This window comes from Mauremys reevesii, linkage group 2 (assembly GCF_016161935.1).
Source record: "Mauremys reevesii isolate NIE-2019 linkage group 2, ASM1616193v1, whole genome shotgun sequence".
NCBI classification, from domain to species: Eukaryota; Metazoa; Chordata; order Testudines; family Geoemydidae; genus Mauremys; species Mauremys reevesii.
The window spans coordinates 69,650,175-69,672,997 of NC_052624.1; the positions used below are offsets into that span (position 1 = coordinate 69,650,175).

Sequence of the window (22,823 nt, forward strand, 5' to 3'; positions counted from 1 at the left end):
GAGAATTGAAAAGAGAAGCAAAGGGACACAACAGGGAGAAAATTATGGCCAGCAGAGTTAAGGACAATAAGGAGGAGGGTTTTGTTTTTTTTTTAAGTATGTTAGGAACTAAAATAATCCTAACAATGATATTGGTCCTTTAGATGTAAATGGTAGAATTATCAATAATACTGCAGAAAAGGCAAAAGTATTGAATAAATATTTCTGTTCTGTATTTGGGGAACAAACAGATGATGTAGGCATATCCTACAACAATACTCTTTCCATTCTAATATTATCGCAGGAGGATGTTAAACAGCAGCTAGTAAGGTTATATATTTTTAAATCAGCAGATCCACATACTTTGCATCCAAGAGTTTTAAAAGAACTAGGTGGACTATTAATGTTGATTTTCAGTAAATCTTGGAACACTTGGGAAGTTCCAGAAGACTGGAAGAAAGCTAATGGCATGCCAATATATAAAAACTGACCTGATTAATTATAAGCCTGTCAATCTGACATCAATCTCAGGCAAGATAATGGAGCAGATGCCAGAGGCCTCAATTAATAAAGAATTAAAGGAGGTAATATAATTAATGCCAATCAACATGGGTTTATGGAAAATAAATTCTGTCAAAGTAACTTAATATTTTTTTTTTGCTGAAATTATAAGATTGGTTGATAAAGGTAATGGCGTTGATGTAATATACTTAAACTTCTGTAAGGCATTTGACTCGGTACCGCATGACATTTTGATTAAAAAAACTAAAACAATATAACAACAACATGTAACACATTAAATGGATTAAAAGCTGGCTAAGTATTAGGTTGCTAATGTAATTGTAAAGGGGGAATTATCATCAAACAGGTATGTTTCTAGTGGGGTCCCCCAGGGATTGATTCTTGGCCCTATGCTATTTAACATTTAATCAGTGACCAGGAAGAAAACATAAAATCATCACTGATAAAGTTTGTAGATGAAACAAAAATTGGGGGATTGGTAGATAATGAAGAGGACAGGTCCCTGATACAGAATGATCTACATAGCTTAGTAAGCTATGTACAATCAAACAATATATGTTTTAACATGGCTAAATATAAATGTATACACCTAGGAACAAAAAATGTAATTACATGATGGGGGACTTTGCTGAGAAATAGTGATTTTGAAAAAGATTTGGGGGTCATGATGGATAATCAGCTGAACAAGAGTTCACAGTGCAATGCTGTGGTCAAAAAGACTAATGTGAACCTTGGATGTCTAAACAGGGAAATCTTGAGTAGGAATTCAGAGGATATTTTACCTCTGTATTTGGCATGGGTATGACTGCTGCTGGAACAGTGTGTCCATTTCTGATGTCCACAATTCAAGAAGGATGTTGATAAATTGGAGAGGGCTCAGGGAACAGCCACAAGAATGATTAAAGGGTTAGAAAACATGCCCTAAGAGTAATCGATTCCAGGAGCTCAATCTATTTAACTCAAGAAAGAGAAAGTTGAGGGGTGACTTGATTGTAGTCTACAAATTCCTATCTGGGGAACAATTATTTAATAATGGGCTCTTCAGTCTAGCAGAACAAGATATAATACAATTCAATGGCTGGAAGTTGAAGCTAGAAAAATTCAGACTGGAAATTAGGTGCAAATTTTTAACAGTGAGAGTAATTAACCATTAGAACAACTGACCAAAGGTTTGGTGGATTTTCCATCACTGTCAATATTTAAATCAAGATTTTTCTAAGAGATCTGCTCTAAAAATTATTTGGGGGAAGTTCTATGCCCTGTGCTATACGGGAGGTCAAAATAGCTGATCACAATGGAATCTTGGCCTTTGGAATCTATGAATGTATTACATATCAAGCCAACTACACTCTCCTTTGAGGACTATCAAGGCTGGCTGGTCCTTTAAGGGGAGTCAGGCTCAGCCTCGCTTGTGAAATAGCAATTAACACCTAGCTGATCTGATGACTTAATTACAGCTAGTGATCCCAAGTACAAAAGGATCAGAAAGGACTAAAAGAGAGAAGAGAACTCAATAAGAGAAGACCCAGGACACAGGAGCCAGGGGAGTTCCCTCTCTCTAGGAAGGGCTTGGTGAAGGCAGGCTAGAGACCACCACTGGGAGCAAGTTATGCTCCTGTGGGTAGTCTGGAGACAGGCCCTATAAGGGTATAACCACATGGCAAAAAAAGCCCTGTGACAATGTGTCTTAGAGCCTGCGTTTACAGACTTGGGCTCACGATATGGTGATAAAAACAGCACCTTAGATCTTCGGGCTCAGGCTGGAGCTTGGAGTCTTAAGCCTGAGGAGGGGAGGGAATTTCAGGGTCTAAGCTCCAACCTGAGCCCAGATGTCTACACAACTATTTTTAGCACTACAGCATGAGCCCGGATCAGTATACCCAGGTGCTGAGACTCGCTGTTGCAGGGTCATTGGGTTGTTTTTTTTTGCCATGTAGACACACCCTACGAAACAAGGAGGACCCTCAGAGAAGCTGCCAGAGTCCCTAGGGAGGGGAGGCAGTGGGAAACCTAATAGCAAGAAGGGCCTCCTGGAAAAATCCCTGAGAGGCAGTGCTCAGTCAAAGGAGCAAAGTAGGAACTCTGCAGTCCCCTGGAGTAGGGATAAAGAGCAGGAAATGCAATGCAGCCTATGAGGGGCTTGTTGAGTGACTTCTTTAGTTTGACTTTGTTATCCTGGAAAGAAAAAGAACTGAAAGGTGTCCTGGCTGGAAGGCTGGGCCACAGAAGACAGAAAAACAGACCATCATAGGGCCAAATAAATGGTCAACAGGGAAATTGTCAACACGTGATGATGGAGATGAAGACTCCAGCAATACCAGGCTCTGATGGCAGGGGTACTATAGCAGCAAGGGGTATGGCAGTATCCACTTACAAGGATACAAACTGGAAATACCTTCACTCTCACTACTTACAGATCCACAATACATGGCTAGCAATGATGATGAACATAGCTGCATTGTAGGTAGGACATCCTTTCAATTAAGGACCAGAATGTCCCTAGCCCTGGGTGCACAAGAGATGGGAAGTATCTCTTCTCCTTGTGATTCTTCAAAAGGACATGGCACAGTAACAGTCCTTGGGTGATATGGTATTCGGAAATTAAATTTCAGGAAGAAAGATTGACCATGAGGAGACTAGGAGGCTCAGGAAATAAGGTTTCATTGTGTCATTAGAAGAACAGTAGGAATAATATCCCACTATCCCACTGCATAGGAAAGATAGGAAGTATGGCAAGAGACCACCCTGGCTTACCCAGGAGATCTTCAATGATCTAAAACTCAAAAAAGAGTCCTACAAAAAGGGGAAACTCTGTCAAATTACAAAGGATGAATATAAACAAATTCAAAATTTGAAAAGCCAAGGCACAAAATGAGATCAAACTAGCTAGGGACATAAAAGGAAACAAGAATACATTCTACAAATACATTAGAAGCAAGAACAAGACCAAGGACAGAGTAGGCCCATTACTCAATGAAGGGGGAAAGACAATAACAGAAAATGTGGAAATGGCAGAAGTTGGTGGCGATTGGACGTCTAACATAGGGAATGCTAGTGAAAATGAGGTAGGATCATAGTCTAAAATAGGGAAAGAACAAATAAAAAATTACTTAGACAAGTTAGATGTCTTCAGATCACCAGGGCCTGGTGAAATGCATCCTAGAATACTCAAGAAGCTGACTGAGGAGATATCTGAGCCATTAGCAATTATCTTTGAAAACTTGTTGAAGACGGGAGACATTCCAGAAGACTGGAAAAGGGCAAATATAGTGCCCATCAATAAAAAGGAAAATAAGGATAACCCAGGGAATTACAGACCAGTCAGTTTAACTTCTGTACCTGGAAAGATAATGGAGCAAATAATTAAGCAATCAATTTGCAAACACCTAGAAGATAATAAGCTGATAAATAACAGTCAGCATGGATTTGTCAAGAACAAAACATGTCAAACCAAACTGATAGCTTTCTTTGACAGGGTAACAAGCCTTGTGGAAGGGGGGAAGCAGTAGATGTGGTATATCTTAACTTTAGTAAGGCTTTTGATACTGTCTCACATGACCTTCTCATGAACAAACTAAGGAAATACAACCTATATGGAGCTCTATAAAGTGGGTGCAAAACTGATTGGAAAATCATTCCCAGTGGTTCAGAGTCATGCTGGAAGGGCATAATGAGTGGGGTTCCACAGGGATCAGTTCTGGGTCTGGTTGTGTTCAATATCTTCATCACTGATTTAGATAATGGCATAGAGAGTACACTTATAATGTTTGCAGATGATACCAAGCTGGGAGGGGTTGCAAGTGCTTGGGAGGATAGGATTAAAATTGAAAATGATCTGGCCAAACTGGAGAAATGGTCTGAAGTAAATAGGATGAAATTCAATAAGGACAAATGCAAAGTACTCCATTTAGGAAGGAACAATCAGTTGCACACATACAAAATGGGAAATGACTGCCTAGGAAGGAGTACTGCAGAAAGGGATCTGGGGGTCATAGTGGGTCACAAGCTAAATATGAGTCAACAGTGTAACACTGGTGCTAAAAAACACAAACATCATTCTGGGATGTATTAGCAGGAATATTGTAAGCAAGACATGAGAAGTAATTCTTTTGCTCTACTCCACGCCGATTAGGCCTCAACTGGAGTATTGTGTCCAGTTCTGGGAGCCACATTTCAGGACATATGTGGACAAATGAGAAACAGTCCAGAGAAGAGCAACAAAAATGATTAAAGGTCTAGAAAACATGACCCATGAGGGAAGATTGAAAAAATTGGGTTTGTTTAGTCTGGAGAAGAGAAGACTGAGAGGGGACAGTATAACAGTTTTCAAGTACATAAAAGGTTGTTACAAGAAGGAGGGAGAAAAATTGTTCTTCTTAACCTCTGAGGATAGTTCAAGAAGCAATGGGCTTAAATTGCAGCAAGAGTGATTTAGGTTGGACATTAGGAAAAACTTCCTAACTGTCAGACTGGTTAAGCACTGGAATAAATTGCCTAGGGAGGTGGTAGAATCTCCATCATTGGGGATTTTTAAGAGCAGGTTGGACAAACACCTGTCAGAGATGGTCTAGATCAGTGTTTCCCAAACTTGGGATGCCGCTTGTGTAGGGAAAGCCCCTGGCGGGTCGGGCTGGTTTGTTTACCTGTCCCGTCCGCAGGTCCGGACGATCGCAGCTCCCACTGGCCGTGGTCGCTGCTCCAGGCCAATGGGAGCTGCTGGAAGCGGCACAGCACGGACCGAGGGACTTACTGGCCGCCGGTTCCAGCAGTGAACTGCGGCCAGTGGGAGTCACGATCAGCTGGACCTGTGGACACGGCAGGGAAACAAACCGGCCCAGCCCACCAGGGGCTTTCCCTACACAAGCAGCGTCCCAAGTTTGGAAACACTGGTCAAGATAATACTTAGTCCTGCCATGAGTGCAGGGGACTGGACTAGATGACCTCTCAAAGTTCCTTCCAGTTCTATGATTCTATACTAGACCACAGAGAAGCTATGGCAAAGAGAGTCAGACAGAGAAAGAGCCAACAAAGGCTTGTGCCTAGGACAGCATGAGAGAAAGTTGTACTGCTCACTGTAGTAATGGCTGCCATGTACATTGGGCAAAATCCTGGCCTTATTGACATGAGCAGGAATTTTGCCATGAACTTTGATGGGGCAAAGATTTCACACATGGTCACAAACAAACGCATTTAAAAATTACATTCATGAATATCATGATGTAAGACTGAAGAAAATTAATTACTATGTGCCTCATTTTTAGAGCTTCCAATCACCTGTTACTCCCATTGATTTGTAGGTACTCCACATTTCTGAAAATAAGGCTCTAGAAAGTCCATGTAGGCAAAACACCTATTGGAGGGGAGTCCCACTAAGTTTCCCAAGAAGACAGCAGGGCGGGGAGGAAAGCGAGGGGTAGGAACATAGTCTCACCACTTCACTCTGGACCAGCCAGTGGAGTTAAGCAGGCATGGAAACACATGCTCAACTTCACCTTGTAAAAGAATATGAGGCAAATGCTTCTGCAGTATGCACTTTCCCAAATACTCTTAGAGGCATTTCACCTGCCTCAGGCACAAAGCCTCTATGACCTGCTATCAAGCAGCAGACCCTCCACATACACATCCTCCACCCCCGAAGTAGGCTGTGGCTTAAAGTCACAATCTTAAATATATGTAATGTTTGATTTTCTTAAGTGATTAGTATGTCACTAATCAAAATGAGAAACTGATTAGCAAATTTAATATCTGATTAGCTCTTTTCCATGATGCAAAAGAATTAGTTATTAATCAAAACTGGAAGATAAACATAGCTATTCTCCCACTCAAACCAAGCACCTGCATTTTGTAAGGGGAAAAAATAATAATGATTAAAACCAATGAGTTAGAGTGCTTTGATTAGTTCCAGGCACTGTTTTTCTAATCAAGGTAATTATTACATACAATAAATCTTATAATGCATTTAACAGAGCAAGTGTGATACATTTGTACTTAATAAAGACTGCATTCTAATTAGTTCTGTACCTGACTAATATCTAACTCTGTAAGATGCACTACAATAAAATTTAGTTCCACTCCAACAACTACCAGCTGGGTTGGTGATCTTGGCATCAAACAAGTCACTTGCCCTTTCTTAGCAATGTTTGAGTTTGCTCTTGAGACGAGGAAGAAAATGGACCATAAGGCTCTCAATGACTTGAAAAAATACAGGAAAGAAAAAAAGACAAAAAAAAATCTGCTGGTGTCAAGACAGTTTCTTGGCGGAACTCAGCAAGAGGGCAGCTTTCAGTTGATTAGCTCTGCCCTCATAATTAAAGAGTCATCACAGTCAATGGGAATTACTTTAAACTGCTTCAGGAGTTAGATTCATCCATAAAAAATTTAAAATACATTTCAGCCAGAATGGTCGCAGTACAGTTCTATGTTGTACATGTCTAATTTCTTTGAATTTAAAGTTGATGAGCCATATTCAGTCTGCTTTAAATCTTTATCTTTCTGCAATTCATTTATTCTATTACTATTCTGAAAACTATAATTTAGTAATTTCCACTTTCACTTTTTAATGCTCCCAAGGAAACATGCTCTAATGGCTCCCTGTTTGTCATATTAGTTTCCAAAGAAAATTACAGCCAAGTTTAACCGCATTATAATTTCTGAGATATTAATTCTCACTGAGGAGTGAACTGAAACCTAAATTAACCCTTCTATATCTATCGCTGGCAAGTGTGCTTCAGTCAATTACATCACCATGTGCATCAGCTATTGTGTTGGATAAAGCTGTTCTAGAATGAACCTACCTCCACTGTTCTACTACCTGCCTATTCATCTATCCTACTGATAGGGACCAAATTGTTCCATTCAGCTTCCTCTTCAAAGGAGTGAATCTGCCTGGCAAGAACTCCTGTCTGCCCTGAGGTACATTCCTCTGCTCCATCAGTCACCCCCAATACTAGGGACTGTCCCAGGTTCTCTCCCACTTCCCGACAGCTCAGGGAAAATCACCCTCCCAGCAAACATTGGTATGTTGGCTGTAGCTTCTAAACCCACTGTGGAGGGGTCATTAATGGTCCATTGTCCCACCTTTGTATGGGGGTTTATTTGTAAATATCTCAGAGAGGTTTTATGAGACTATTTGTAAGACATGAGGACTAGGGCTTTAAAATGGATAACAGATCCTTTTCCATTTGATATTACAGAAAAAGAGGATTCATCAGGAATGGCTCAACTTTTTCTTAAGTGCGATGAACCAATCACCATAAGGTTACTATACATGCATTCATTTGTAACATTTCCATTTCCATAATTGAATTCTAGTAGACCTTTTGTCTTACGAGGAATATAAACATAATCCCCAAGAATGCATAATAAGCATAATTTTATGCATTAAAATATAAACAAAATTAATATTATTCAGTCAAGAAAATCATTGTTAAATTTTCAGTAAGTAAACCTCAATACAGAATTTGAATGCTTCTCTAGGCATCCCAGATCTATTGCTAGTCATTACATTTTGATTCTGAAGGAGAAATAAAAGGAGGAAACTTGAAATGCTTAGCAACAGAAGGACATGGTATTAAGTCATCATCGGGTCTTTTATATTTTTTTAAAAATATGTAATATAGGACATACAAATATCACAAATCTGTAGCTATCTGCATACAACTTTCACAGTTGCCAATAGAGTAGAAGCCAAGCCCTTCATTATAATAAGCACAATCCGCAACCACGTTAACTGAACAAGTAACTTCTCATCACCGGGATCAATGTATTGACGGAAAGACAGGATCCCATGAGCACAGACAGTTTATTACACATAGAAAGAGGATGATACTGTCTACATATGTACATATTTATGGAAGTTAGCACATCTAGTGGAAAAGCAATGAATGCGTTTAAAAATTATATTATCTGTATATGAAGTGATGAATATGTATATAAATTATATCTATATTACCTTGTTATACCATGCTGATAAGTCCTAATGGTTCACACTTGCATTCTGAAGTTTGTCTAGTTTAAGCTTACCCCTAGAGCAAAGTGTGGTGGAAGCACAGGACATGAAATTCTGAAGTAAACTGGAAAGCTTGCTGTGCTCATTAAGCTCAAATTTTGACTGGCCTTGTGCAGAAGTACGTGGGGAGGCAGAGAGTACAAAGGCTCTCCCATCTTGTGTTACCACACAACAGCCAGATAGAGTTATAATCTTTGCAAAAAGCGCTCCATCTAGTGCTGACAGCAGCATACCCAAAGGCAACAGGGTTAGGCTGCGGCCATGGCACTGCGCTCTGTATGAGCCAGTAGATGTAGCCCTGTACAGGACAGAGTACATGAGATACCCAGTAAAAGGGTGTACACCAGGGTCCACTCTGGCTTAGGCTCCCTCAGAGTCCCTGAGGAATTGTGTCTGCAAGATGTCCTACTAGGTCAGTAAACCTCACCTCCAACACTGAGTAAGCTTTAAAGCCCAATCTTGCAGTACCTTGCCAAGCAGTCAAAATGTACTCCCCATTCAATTGTGGTTCTGTGCTATTTTAAACTGAGTCCTCTGCATTACGTTGTTTGCACTATACTGCATTACAGTGTTTGCATTATATTCAGCTGAAGTATGCTCAAATAACACCGCATGTCTGTCCCCCTAGGACACGAAAATGAATTTTCCATCTCTGGAGGCTATCCCAGTAAGAAAAGCTTGAATAAACAAACCTCAAAGCTATTTTACAAGCCAGTGCTGGTGTCTGAACTCTGGGAATAAACTGGGTATATTTGTGCTGCACAGTGCTACTATGAATGTTTTGCAAATCAGAGTTGTTGAAGGTTTTTCACTCATTAAGCCTACAGTTAAGTTAGAACCATTATTATTACTTATTTTAATAATCTTTCCCTAGATCTAGGTCTCTAATTTTAAACTGCACCATGAGCAGGACTTAAAAAATGAGAAAAAGCAAGTGGATGCTCACACCTCCAGATAGGACCCTGAATGACAGCGGTTATGGAATTTCCACTTATTTATTATTACTCAATGCCTTATTTCTCACATTATGGGCCCAATTGTCCCCCCTGGTGAAAAACCTCTAAGAGGAAATTCCTCAACAGGGGAGAGTTGCTAAACTTCCAGTGATTAGAAGGGTCTAACTGGAGACCTTATGGAGACATGAGCTGCCTACTCAGAGATACCAGGATATAATCATGGGGAGTCAAGCCCTCCGTGGTATCCCACATACCCCAGGTAGCATAATTATTCCAAGTGGGGGAGGTGGTGTGGATGGAAAGTTAAAGGTGGCTTAGAGCATCATTAACTGCTTGTGTGTTCTCAATTTGTAAATCCATTTGGTTCAGAGAGGAACAGCTGTGTGTACCACTGATACCTGTCTTCCCTGATACATCCATTTTCAAAGGCTTTTCCATGTCTGAGGAATGGGGGGGGGGTGTTACCTGCCTTTGTGACTCCCTTCTCGATACCTCTGACCTCTGTTCTTTTCTACCAGTGCAAGTGGAGCATAGCATCTAACTCTCCAGACAAGGAGGCTAATTATTTCCTTTGAAGCTGCAATACTATTTGTATTCAGCCACCCATGGGCACATGATGAATTCTCTCTATCACTTTCTTCCCAGAGACTGACAGATGAAGTAGCATTATTCGGTATTTCATGTCCAGCACTGATATGATGTGAGGTTATCCTTAAATGCCTATCTCACACAACACGACACATTTTTCACCAAACTATTGGACCTGCCTTCAAATATTTTACATGCCTATATATACTGTAGCTGTAGGGTTAAACTGAGGCTGTGCTAGGCTGCAGCATCTCCCAGTAAAACTGTATAGTCCTTGTGCATCTTGGACTAACTGAGCCAAAGTTGTGCACTTTAAAACAAGATATGCAAGGTTTACAAGGCAGAAGTCACATATATGTACCATGGGAGGTGGTGCTGGGCTAAGTGTATGCAGCATTTCCGTGCATTTCCTGTTAATGGGTTTATTCCACAATCCTAAACTGCCTCCAATGCCTCCCCCAGTGCCAAAAGCCCCAACTGTTTCCTTCCCAGCAGCCAAAACCTCCAGATTCACTCCTGACAGCATCTATGATGCAGTTAGATATTGTCCATACAAAAATCAAAAACTGAAAATGAGGGGACAACATAAAATAGAGTTCAATATCAACATAAATCACAGTGGCTAGTCTACCGGTTATATTCTAAATTTTATAAATTCTAAATATTATAAATTTTAAATGAAGCTGCAGATGAATTTCCAGTGTGTTGCAACAGAGTGTTGTGGTATCCAGGAATCTTGCCACAGAAGTTAGATCCAACTTGCTACAGAGTACAAGGGGTCTTGGCTAAGATACATGAACTAGTAGCTTCAACAAGAGAACCGAGCCATTAAATATTTGACCAAAAGGAATACATTTGTTTGATGACATTTTTAACTTGTCCTCCAGACAGCACACAGTGATGCAGAGTTTCCCTTCTTCCACCAGCTGTGTGTACTGTAGCCCAGCCATGCCCTTTATGACGAGGGCCAGTTGGCAAACTGGCAGAATTGCACAGAGAGGTTGGAAAAGGAAAGGTTTGTTGCTGCCACCTGCAGTAACCTGGGAGCATCAATCCAAGTGAGCTGCAAATCTCACAGGTACAGAATGGACATTCAGTCACAGTTTCAAGATGAAGATGACCCTAGCAGAAATGCAACCAGCAATATTAGGAAGAAAGTTAAAAGGCAATTATATAAAAGACAATTTCCAGGAACAAATATAAATTCTTCAGCCGTTTCTATGGCCAAAGAGACTAATTTGCATTGATTTAAACAAAATAAAATATAGAAATTAATAACTGTCTTTGCAAGTAAAGGGCCTCTGAAGGACAATATTTCTGTTAAAACAATTATGTATGTGTACATACACAATATGTAATTTCATCATGCATATATTTACATTTTGCCTACTTGAACCAATACACAACTACCTGTTCTTTTTGTACTGATGCATGTGTGTATGTGCAAGGCAATTTAGGTGTCAGAGTTTTGAAAATGTGGACTCTAATGCTTATTTGCAATAAATCAAACTGATACCTCAATATCTACATGTTGGTAGATGTACAGATGATTTACTGAGGTAGCTGTTAGCATGAATAGTAGTGACCCACATACATTTTCTGCACATCACTGAAATAAAATCCTTTGATTGCAAATGACATTTTGTAACAGGAAAAATGCATACTAGGATGGAAGCACAGTATTTAAAATGAGTCTTTTAAATAGTCTTGGATTGCTTTTCATGCCACTTTGGTTGACAGTAAAGTCTACATGCAGAGACAGAGAGCAAAGGCAATGGTTCAGGGAATGCTCCAAAACAGTTTTATTTGCTACCAGAAGGACTGTGTATTAATGATGCATAAATGTTTTCAGAAAAGAATTCTAAAAGCGTGTGGGCCATATGTTATCATCAGACCTGAACTACGGAATGCAGAAATGTGGCTTTATTTATATGTTTATGGGGCTGACAGCTGCCTCCACACATAATTTACTAGTGTGCTTCCATTCTCTAAAAAATCTGGATCTCAAGATACACATGCATACAGTAACTCCTCACTTAAAGTTGTCCCCGTTAACGTCGTTTCACTATTATGTTGCTGATCAATTAGGGAATACGCTCATTTAAAGTTGTGCAATGCTCCCTTATAACGTTGTTTGGCAGCTCCCCCACCCAATCAGCTCCCTGCTTCCCTAAGTTCCCTCTGCAGCAGCTGCCCAGCAGGCTATCAATTGCCAGCAGTTCAGCTGTCCCTCCCCCACACTACCATGTGCTGCTCCTGCCCTCTGCCTTGGAGCTGCTCCCAGGAGCATCCTGCTTGCTGTGCGGGGGGACTAATATCAGGGTGTCCCCCTCCCCTTGGATCCTTCCATCCGCTTACCCTATTTCCATAGAGCAGGAGGGGGACACGACAGGGCTCAGGACAGAGGGAGCTTGCAGGCAGCAGCTGCTGTCTCAACTTCCCGATGTACTTAAAAAGGCAGTGTACTTAGAGTGAGGTCAGCATACGTAAGGGGCAATGCACATCTCTCTCTCACGCACACACAGTAACCGGACAGCACCTTTGAATGGATAAGGAACTCTTTTGTCATCAATGTTCAAACATTGCCAAATAACCTCTCTGCTTCAGAAGAAGAACAACTCTTGGAGCTGGCTTCAGATAGCTTCCTGAAAACAAAATCTGAGCAAAATACACTGAAGTCATTTTGGTTGGCGGTTAGCTCTGAATATCCAGCTCTATCGGACAAAGCTGTCAAGTATGTTCTGCCTTTTCCCACCTCGTATTTGCACAAGATCAGATTCTCTGCACTGGTTGGTATCAAAACAAAAGAACGAAATTGTCTTATTGATGTGGAGCCCCATCTTCATCTTAAGATCACAAATATCGAGCCAGATATCCCCACAATAGTGTCTGGTCAAAAGCAGTTCCATCCCTCGCACTGAATAGTTTGGTTTGTACTGAAATTTTTTCAATACCAAAATAGTAAGTATTAAAACTAGTGCTTTCTTCACTAACCTAACCAAACCAGTGTATTTTAATTTCAGAATTATATGAATTCACCATATATATATACATATATACACACACACACACACACATATACTGTTCTGCCAAACTGTTGATTCGCTTCTATTATTTTTATTATTTCTATATGTAACTATTATTTCTATTAAAAGTTTTGTTTGAACTGTATGTAATATAATTTTGTATTTATTTCTAATAAACATTTAATCCAGAATGAAACAAATTAGGAGTGTGTTATAAAAATGTGGCTACCACCCCTTACCCTACCCTAAATTATCTTCACCGGAGAAGGGGTCTGACGGTAAGACAAATGTCTCAAAAGGGGTACACAACTGTTGTAAGTTTGGGAAACACTGGTCTAGATAATACTTAGTGCTGCCTTGAGTGCAGGGGACTGGACTCGATGACCTCTCGAGGTCCCTTCCAGTCCTATGATTCTATGATAATACTTTTATCTTGGTAACTGATGACGATTTTCCCTTCTCTCTCCCTTGTGAATTGGGCAGTAGTAGCACCTGGCCAATGTGTAACAATCAAAGGCTAGCATTTTAAAAACATGGTACAGGACACAGTTCCTCTGCAGTACTATGTAGGACACATACATACTTTCACCCAGCATCAAGATTTGCAACTGCTGAGTATAATCTTAAAATTATAACTTTCCATATCACCTGGACATGGTCCTAGGGATGGCATTCGGTTTTCACAAAGCTTCCAGTAAGAGGTGGTGAGAGATGTTACCAGGACAGAGCTTATCCTACCTTATACAAGGGCATGTGTTAATAATTTTTATTAGTTTATATGTAGTGTTCTGCGTTTTCAGTTTTTACTGATTTTCACTGAAAAATTGCCAGGGTTTTTTTTGTTAAAGGAGTTTCTTTTTTACTGATTTACACCTATTTATCAATCCACTCAATTTTGGGGTGGGGTACTAATTTTTGTTAAACACCAACACTTTACACAACTGTTGTGTCCTGCACTCTGAAATTGAAGCAGTTCTGCAGTGTAAAAAACACAGAACTCACACACAGTGCAGGTCAGAAGATCAAACAATGTTAATATCACGCTATGATCAGCTCACAAGGAGACACTGCCCACCTATTTCTTTGCATCTGTTTAATGCAGCACAGAATTTAAGCAATCAATCCTCCACAAATAAAGATAAGGTCAAAAGTAAACATGAGGCAAAAGCACAAATCTATGCCTGAATACCAACAAGAAAATCAGTGCTTAGAAATTTTCAAGGAAAGTAATGATGGGAGTGAAGAGGACGCATTGTGCTGCAAATACTGCAGCAGTGAGGTCAGTGCTCATGCTGGCAAAATAAGGGGGTATGTCGAAAGCAGGCAACACAAGAAGCTTAAAGAAGAAAGCGAGTTTCAGGATAAATAGTCAATATCAGGAGCTTTAACTGGGCTTTAATAAAAGAGAAGACGCAGCACAACTGTGTCAATGAATTTCTGCATGCTTTTTGTTTCGCTGGACAACCACTGTTAACTGCAGAGGGGCCTATTGCTGACTTTGTGAGACAATACTGTCCAGCAGCAAAAACCTTTCCCAATGCAGGACACCTCACTCGTAAGTATCTGAAAGAGAATGATGATGCTTTAGTATCTAAACTGATGGAACAAATTGGTGGAAATGTGGGGTTTTGTCTGATTTTTGACAAGTCTCCTGATGCTTTGGGCCATCTGATTCTTGGCCTTTTGTTTTCATTTCTTGATTTCAAAGTGCATAAACCCTCATTGTTTTGTGCTGATGTGACATTTATCCCCTCTGCTGCTGCCTGTTCTGTGGACACAGCAATAACTGACATGTTTAAGATGTACCAACTAACTTGGGAAAATGTGGCCACAAATAACATAGATTCTGCTTCCTACATGGGAGATTACACTCAGTCAGAAACCAGAGCTTTTATATATTACTTGTCCTGTTAATCTGATCAACATTGCGCTGTCAGCAGCTACTGCTACAGTAGAAATGAAACACATAAAATCTTGCATCATTGGATTCTGGAGCATGCAAACAAGTTGAAGGTTTTGTTTTACATAGTGCGAGACGAGTGCAGAGCCGACTGCCGTTTACCTACCCCTGTTGTGACACATGGGTGGCTGAGCTTGTACTTAGCTGGCTGTCATGTAATTAATTCATGGACTGTGCTAATGTGTCTCCTAGATCATCCTGAATTTGTTGCTTCTAGAGCAGAAGCTCTGAAGAGACTGGCAAATAACCAAAATGATCACCAGATTCTGCACACCAAGGTAACATTCATTGATGAAAACTTGGAATCACCATGTGACACACAGAAAACATTGGAGTTTTCTCTGAATACTGACAAAACGTTTGCCAATACAGACTTTTACCAGGTCCTGACAAGCAAAATCTCAGCTGAAATGAGCACAAAATCTGCAGGAGAAACATACAGCAGGAAATCTGGATTTCTGGAAATCCTTCCAACCCCAGAAAACTAGAAAATCAAAAAAGCATTCAAAACCTTCAACACAATGCTCAGAAAGAAATGGGAGACAACTTTGGCCCATAATCTGAACCCCGAAGTGTTTGGTGATGAAGATTCTTTTTGGAATGTCATCCCTTCCTCAAAGTGAATTTCGCAACAGACTATGACTGTTATGCTAGAATATTTCTACCATTTGCCACAAAAGATGAAATTTCAGATCTGAAAGGGAAATTTACTACTTACATGAACATGCCTAACCCTGACAGTGTGAAACTGGATGTCCTGGCTTTTTGGAACAGTCATCAAGACACACTTCCCAACTTCAGCAAAGCAGCACAGTGAGCTTTGAGTGTACCTCTTGAATCTATTGATGCAGAGCGCTTATTTTCAAAGTTGGACTACCTCCAAGACAGCAAGAGACTCAACATGAGTGAGGATACTTTGAAGAAAATGATCCAAGCGTACACAAACCAGTATTTCTGGAAAAACTACTAGCTCTGAGATATACAAAAAAAAAATCTCTGTACATAAAAAAACCCAATTTCAATGTGTGTATTATGAAAGGGTATTTTTGTTTGTTTTTCTTTTTTCCTTGATTTTTCCCAATTTTTTAAAATTATTTTAACCCAATTTCATTCCAGTTTTAATATCTGGAAAATAAATATAGAAAAATTCCCAGATTTACAAATGAAAACTGAAAACATGGAACACTATTTATGTTATTGTTTATCTGATTTGTTATATGTTTAGTGGACGTTCTTATGAATAAAAGGAAGTTTCATCAAAGGCTATTAATAAAAATAACTCATTTGAGCAAGAGACATCATTTGCTCCACATTTCCAGAGATGATGTATCCTAGTGACACTACTAAGTTCACAGAGTCAGACTAGTGATGGTGCTGCCAACAAACTCTTGTGGGAGCAGCTCTAATAAGCTTGAACAGGGGCCTAGTAGTAGTAGACAACAGTGTGCTCATTGGCAGTTCTGCAGTCAGGGATTGCAGCCAAGAGAGCAGATCCAGAAGCAAAAGCCTAAAGGGTGAAATTGTGCACTGGCAAATAACTGTGTGCCACCAACTGCAAAGTGAAACTTACTAATGATTTATTATCAGCTAGAAGCCCACCATACAGATAGACCACAATGGGACACAGTGCCCTGAACAAACAATACAGCAGGTATGAAAAGAAAAGGATGAGGGGAGAGAGACAAGACAGAGAAGATGCTGTTCTGGACCCTCTCTTTAAAAGCATCAGACCGATCCTGCTTACTCTACCCATGGTCATGCAATGTCCTAATGCATGGGAAAGGAAGTAGCATATGAAGAGCCAATGCAGGGGATCTACATAGACCCATTGCATGCCATGGAGTGGTGCTCCATACAGTGACTTCTGTGTCAGTCTGGAATTGGTAACAAGGCAAGACCAGTAGGTCCACAACTGCTTGCAGCAGGAGATCTGTACACAGATGGTCCCTTTTGTGCATGCAACCTGAAGGACAATTTCCCTCACTTCCTTTGTAGTCCATATAATTGCTAGAGGAAATCTAGTAACCTTAACTTGTCATTCTGCTTACATATCATTTAAAAACAATTTTAAAAGCTTGCAGGTGTTTTATAAGAATACCTATGATTTAGAAAACCAAATAAAAAATTTGCATATTAATTCAAGCTTGCACTTCTATAACTAACTGTAATTAATCTACATTACTACAGTAGATTTGAGACCCTATCCAAACGGTGTTTCTATTTTTGTATTCCTATTAAAACACTAATACCAAAATAGTAATAAAGTAGAAAACTATAGTGTTCCCGGGGTGCCAAGATGCTCATCTAATTGGCTTGAAACAACAACAAAAGTTGACTTTGATTAACCTCCAGTCTGCTCCCTGTAGGCCTGATCCAAAGCTCATTAAAGCCAACGTGAGTCTTTCCATCAACTTCAATTTATTTTAATCAGGTCCCCTTTTTCACTGCTTATTCACAAATATATGAAAAGACTGCAAAGATCAACTAACTTTTTATATATGCCAGCAATAATTATTCTTGATTAATTTTCTACAGTTTGTCTTTTAGAAAAAAAAAAACAGTTTGTCTAATTATTTGATGATAACCTGTAATTTTCAAATATTCAGTTATTCATATACCAAGACTCACTATGGTACACCATTCAAGCAATGAAAGGAAGAAAGAAAGAAACCTCTCAGGAGGACACTTGCTGGATGAGACACATGGGCACAAATCCACAAAGGGATTTAGGTAGAAATTTAAGTGCTGAGGGACTTTATGCACTTCTATGGTAAGTCTGCAATTTAGAAGAGGTTTTGAGAATCTCAGTGGTGCCTAAATTTTGGACTAAGGCACCTAAAATGGAAATTAGGTGCCTACATCCTTTTATGAATCGGGGCCCTAGTTCCTTTAAACTGGCTCCTTGCTCACGAACAGCAATCTATAGAGCATTGTCACAGAAAGCTGCATAATATCTATACTGCATAACCAGAGAAAGCAAGTATATACTTAGGCATGGTACTGGCCCACTCAACTGGGTAAATTTCACCCTTTGTTCTCAAGATACATATGAAAGGTTACAGATGTGGAATGTTTAATATTTCACACACACAAAATCTGTGTGTACATTTCCCCAGTATCGATGGCCAAGCGAAATCAGATGAATTGTGGGTTCAGCTATCCAGCGATAAAGAGAATATCTATTCACCATCACTGCTTTTTATGCCTAGAGTTGGATTTTAAGATATTTAAACCAAATTATGTTTCACAGAAGGAAGCTGATACTGAACTAGAAATTTCCCATACTATTTAGTGGGCCCATAAGGCTAGTCCTCCCCGATATGGAAACCTGAATGAAAATCAAACAAACAAATGGAACAGTAAAAGAGAACTATGCCTGTTATAACTTATTGTCAGACATACTGTACTTCAACATTATTATTTTCTAATGTTAATACAAATATTCTAATGTTAATACAAATATAAAGTTAATTCTGATCGGTACTACACTACCAACAGAAGACTTTCTGTTGAAGGAAATAGTGAATTTTGGAGTATAAGACTTAAAATCACTACTACCACAAGGAGGAGTCTGTGTACAATAGCTGTACCTCAAACTACTGCACATAATATTCTGGCAAAAAATAAATAAAAGTAGAGGCAAACAAGGAAATTTTATGCCCACAATCTTTTAATTTCTCCCCAGCCAGATATGAACATAACATAGCCATATATTAAGCAAAGTGTGCTTGTATACAAAGTTATAAAACACTATAAATAGTGAGATATCAATTTGCAGTATTGTTGTAGCTGTATTGGTCCCAGGAAATGATAGAAACAAGGTGGAGGAGGTAATACCTTTTATTGGACTAACTTCTGCTGGTGAAAGAGACAAGCTTTCAAGTTGCACAGTCCTGAAGAAGATCTTGTCTCTGAGATATAGATTGATAAATACACAGAGAATAGGTGATAAAGATATCCATATGAGAAATTGCAGAGCCACGAGGAATTGAACTTTGACCTCATCCGTACTCAGCCCCCAATCCATCTTCACATACAATATTTCAAGCATTCCAGAAAAAGGGTGCAAATTAGGGAGGAATGTGGGGGAAGACAAATGCTCCCCTTAAGGTTTATGCACTTGCTCAAAGCAGGGGCATAGCAACAAGTGGGCCTTGATGGGGCATGTCCCATCCAATTAGCATCCAGGCCCATCCAAAACTGAGCCTGTGCGAATGCTCTCGAATAGCAGCGGTTCTAAAGCTGGCCCAGGTCACATGAGCCAGTGACTCTGCTGCCATGTTGTTTCTTCCCCCTCCTCATCCCCACCCAAATAACAGCAATGACAGAGGAAGCTGCATGGGCCAGCCTCCAATACCAGCAGTGCCTCTCTCACAGGCAGTGAGCTCTTTCCCCAAGCTGGGGAATTAATGTCAATAGGCCCAGACAGTGATATAGGGGCGGGATCTCAAAATGCCCTGGCTCCCACTCGGGCTTGGCAGGTGCATAAATCATCCCCCTTCCCTGGGTTTACTCCTGCACACACACCCCATATACTCATGGCAGGGGTGTCTGGCTTAACTAGTTGTTCTTAATTGCATATTTAAACTCTGATCTGAAAAAATTTCCCCCACCCCAGAAATACCTGACTTGGTATCACTGTTCCAAACCTTTTAGTAGCTTCTACGCAGCGATAATCTAAAAATATATGTATAACTACCTGTGATGCTGGTAGACCAGGTGTCAGCTCCTGCAAAGGTCCCTAGGTTTCACTGAATACTTACAAATGCATAACTGGAAACCAGTCTGGCTTACTTCTGTGTTAGCATTATCAGAATAAATATTAGCTTTATAACAATGTATTTAGTGTTTAGAATTTATGGAATACTTTTATGATGCTGCATATATTAATACTACTTATAATGTCTGTATCCCATGTTATAAGGTAATGTTTAAATGTTTTCTCTGTAACTATAAAAATGATTAAGACTGTAAATTCCCCACAGTCAAGGGAAAAGCATTACCAAATGTGAAATATTAGATCACCCCAGGAACTGTTATATCCTGTCCATCAGGAAGGACTACTGAATCCAAATGAACCATTTTTGAACAAAGACTTTGTCAATTGTTTCCCCCACTCACCCATGAAGAGGCTACATGTAGGAGCACTTGTCTCATCAGCTTGAACTCGGAGAGGGTGAGGGGGATATAAAAATCCCTAGCCAGAAGGAATTAGGGTCTGTTCATGCTAGCTGAACTCTGAGGGGCAAGAATTCCTAGAAATAAGCAAGAAATCCCCAAGCTGCTTGGCTTGGGTTAGCCCTAAAGGACATAAAAGCTTGCTTGCTATAAAAGTTTCTATTACCTTTTGAATTTAAGATTGTACCACATTTTTGTGTGTGTGTGAATGCGCACGCTTACCTTAATCTTATAAATAACGGTCTTATTTCTTTTCTTAGTTAATAAATCTTTAGTTAGTTTATTACATGATTGGCTGCACGCCTTGTCTTTAGCTTGAGCTCTGAGTATGATTGACTTGGGGTAATTGACTAGTCCTTTGGGACTGGGAGTAACCTGAATATTGTTGTGATTTTTGGTGTAAAGTGACCATCTATCACATATTGCACAGGCCTGAGTAGCAGGAAAGACTGGAATACCCAACAGGACTGTCTGTGACTCCATGATAAGACTGTTGTAGTGCTTTAAAAGTTCACACTTGTTACTGGGATGGTAAAATCTAATTAAATTATAGAATGTACAACCAGTTTGGAGCTTCTGCCCTGCCTTTTGGCAGTCTGCACTGAAGTTGGCACTCCCACTCATGAGCTACACCAAATAATGCTGACTCCAACTACCAGAGAAATGTTTCTTTTTCCTCACCACACTCAAAATGTGAAGTGTTCTCTCCAAAGTACACTGGTCTCAGGTGCAAGACAAAATTTAATGTCTAATCTCTCTCAGTCCATCAGAATGCTTGATAAAGATCTTGTAGGTGTTTATCTCTGTCTGAGGGATTGGAGCAAATTTGGTTGTATCTTAGGGCTTGGCTGTAGACAATGGGTCATGTGATGTGTCCTGGATAGAAGCTGGAGGCATGTAGGTAAGTATAGTGCTCAGTAGGTTTCCGGTATAGGGTGGTGTTTATGTGACCATCACTTATTTGACTGTAGTGTCCAGGAAGTGGATCTCTTGTGTGGACTGGTCCAGGCTGAGGTTGATGGTGGGGTGGAAATTGTTGAAATCCAGGTGGAATTCTGGCCTCCTTTCCGTGGATTCATATGATGAAGATGTCATCAATGTAGTGCAAGTAGGGGAGGGGCGCTAGGGGAGGAGAGCTGAGGAAATGTTGTTCTAAGTCAGCCATAAAAATGTTGGCATACTGTGGGGCCATGCAGGTACCCATAGCAGTGCCGCTAACTTGAAGGTATAAGTTGGCCCCAAATCTGAAATAGTTGTGGGTGAGGACAAAGTCACAAAGCTCAGCCACTAGGTATGCTGTAGCCTCATCAGGGATACTGTTCCTGACAGCTTGTAGTCCATCCTCATATGGAATATTGGTGTAAAGCGCTTCTACAACCATGGTGGCCAGGATGGTGTTTTCAGGAAGTTCACAAATGCATTGTATCAAGTATCAGAGGGGTAGCCATGTTAGTGTGGATCTGTAAAAAGTGACAAAGAGTCCTGTGGCACCTTATAGACTAACAGAAGTATTGGAGCATAAGCTTTTGTGGGTGAATACCCACTTCGTCAGATGCATTGTAGTTTCCTCAGGAAGTCGGTGGTGTCTCGAAGATAGCTGGGAGAGCTGATAGCGTAGGGTCTGAGGAGAGAGTCCAAATAACCAGATAATCCTGCTGTAAGAGTGCCAATGCCTGAGATGATGGGGCATCCAGGATTGCCAGGTTTATGGATCTTGGGTAGCAGATAGAATACCCCTGTTCGGGGCTCTGGGGGTGTGTCTGTGTAGATTTGTTCCCGTGCTGTTGCTGGGAGTTTCTTGAGCAGATGATGTAGTTTTTTGGTATTCCTCAGTGGGATCAGAGGATAATGGCCTGTAGAATGTGGTGTTGGAGTTGCCTGGCAGCCTCCTGTTCATAATCCAACCTGTTCATTATGACTACAGCACCTCCTTTGTCAGCCCCTTTGATTATAAACTTCAGAAACAGACTTCAAAGAGAAACAGCAGAATTAAAATTCATTTGCAAATTTAACACCATTAATTTGGGCTTGAATAGGGACTGGGAGTGGCTGGCTCATTACAAAAGCAGCTTTGCCTCTCCTGGAATTGACACCTCCTCATCTATTATTGGGAGTGGACTACATCCACCCTGATCGAATTGGCCCTGTCAACACTGGTTCTCCACTTCTGAGGTAACTCCCTTCTCTCCATGTGTCATTATATAATGCCTGCATCTGTAACTTTCACTCCATGCACCTGAAGAACTGAGGTTTTTTACCCACGAAAGCTTATGCCCAAATAAATCTATTAGTCTTAAAGGTGCCACCGGTCTCCTTGTTGTTTTTTATTTCAGTGAAACTAGTCACAGCAGTGAAGTTAAGCACTCTCTTAAGTCTTTAAATGGTAAGGCTAGGGCCCAGATTTTTGAAGATATATAGGGATTGCTGTGCTCAGCATAGTAATGCCTAACTGATGTAGGAACCTATGTCTCATTTTTAAATGTGATTTAGGTACTTAGGAGCCTAAATACTATCAGCTGTCAATAGGATTTTGGTTCCTAAATGCCTGAATTCCTTTTGGAAATGTGATTTAGGCTCTTAAATCAATTAGGCATTGCAATGCTGAA

The 22,823-nt window shown here is 40.2% G+C and overlaps 1 protein-coding gene and 1 long non-coding RNA gene across 2 annotated transcripts in view; one reads left to right on the plus strand and one right to left on the minus strand.

Annotated features, from left to right (window-relative positions):
* The window catches only part of ZNF385D (zinc finger protein 385D), a 609,937-nt gene that overhangs the window by 540,960 nt on the left and 46,154 nt on the right, over positions 1-22,823 (minus strand). The window lies entirely within an intron of this gene.
* LOC120398284 lies at positions 7,291-9,271 on the plus strand. The gene is made up of 3 exons (XR_005594293.1): positions 7,291-7,413; positions 7,695-7,758; positions 9,138-9,271. It is a non-coding gene; the product is annotated as an uncharacterized LOC120398284 (long non-coding RNA).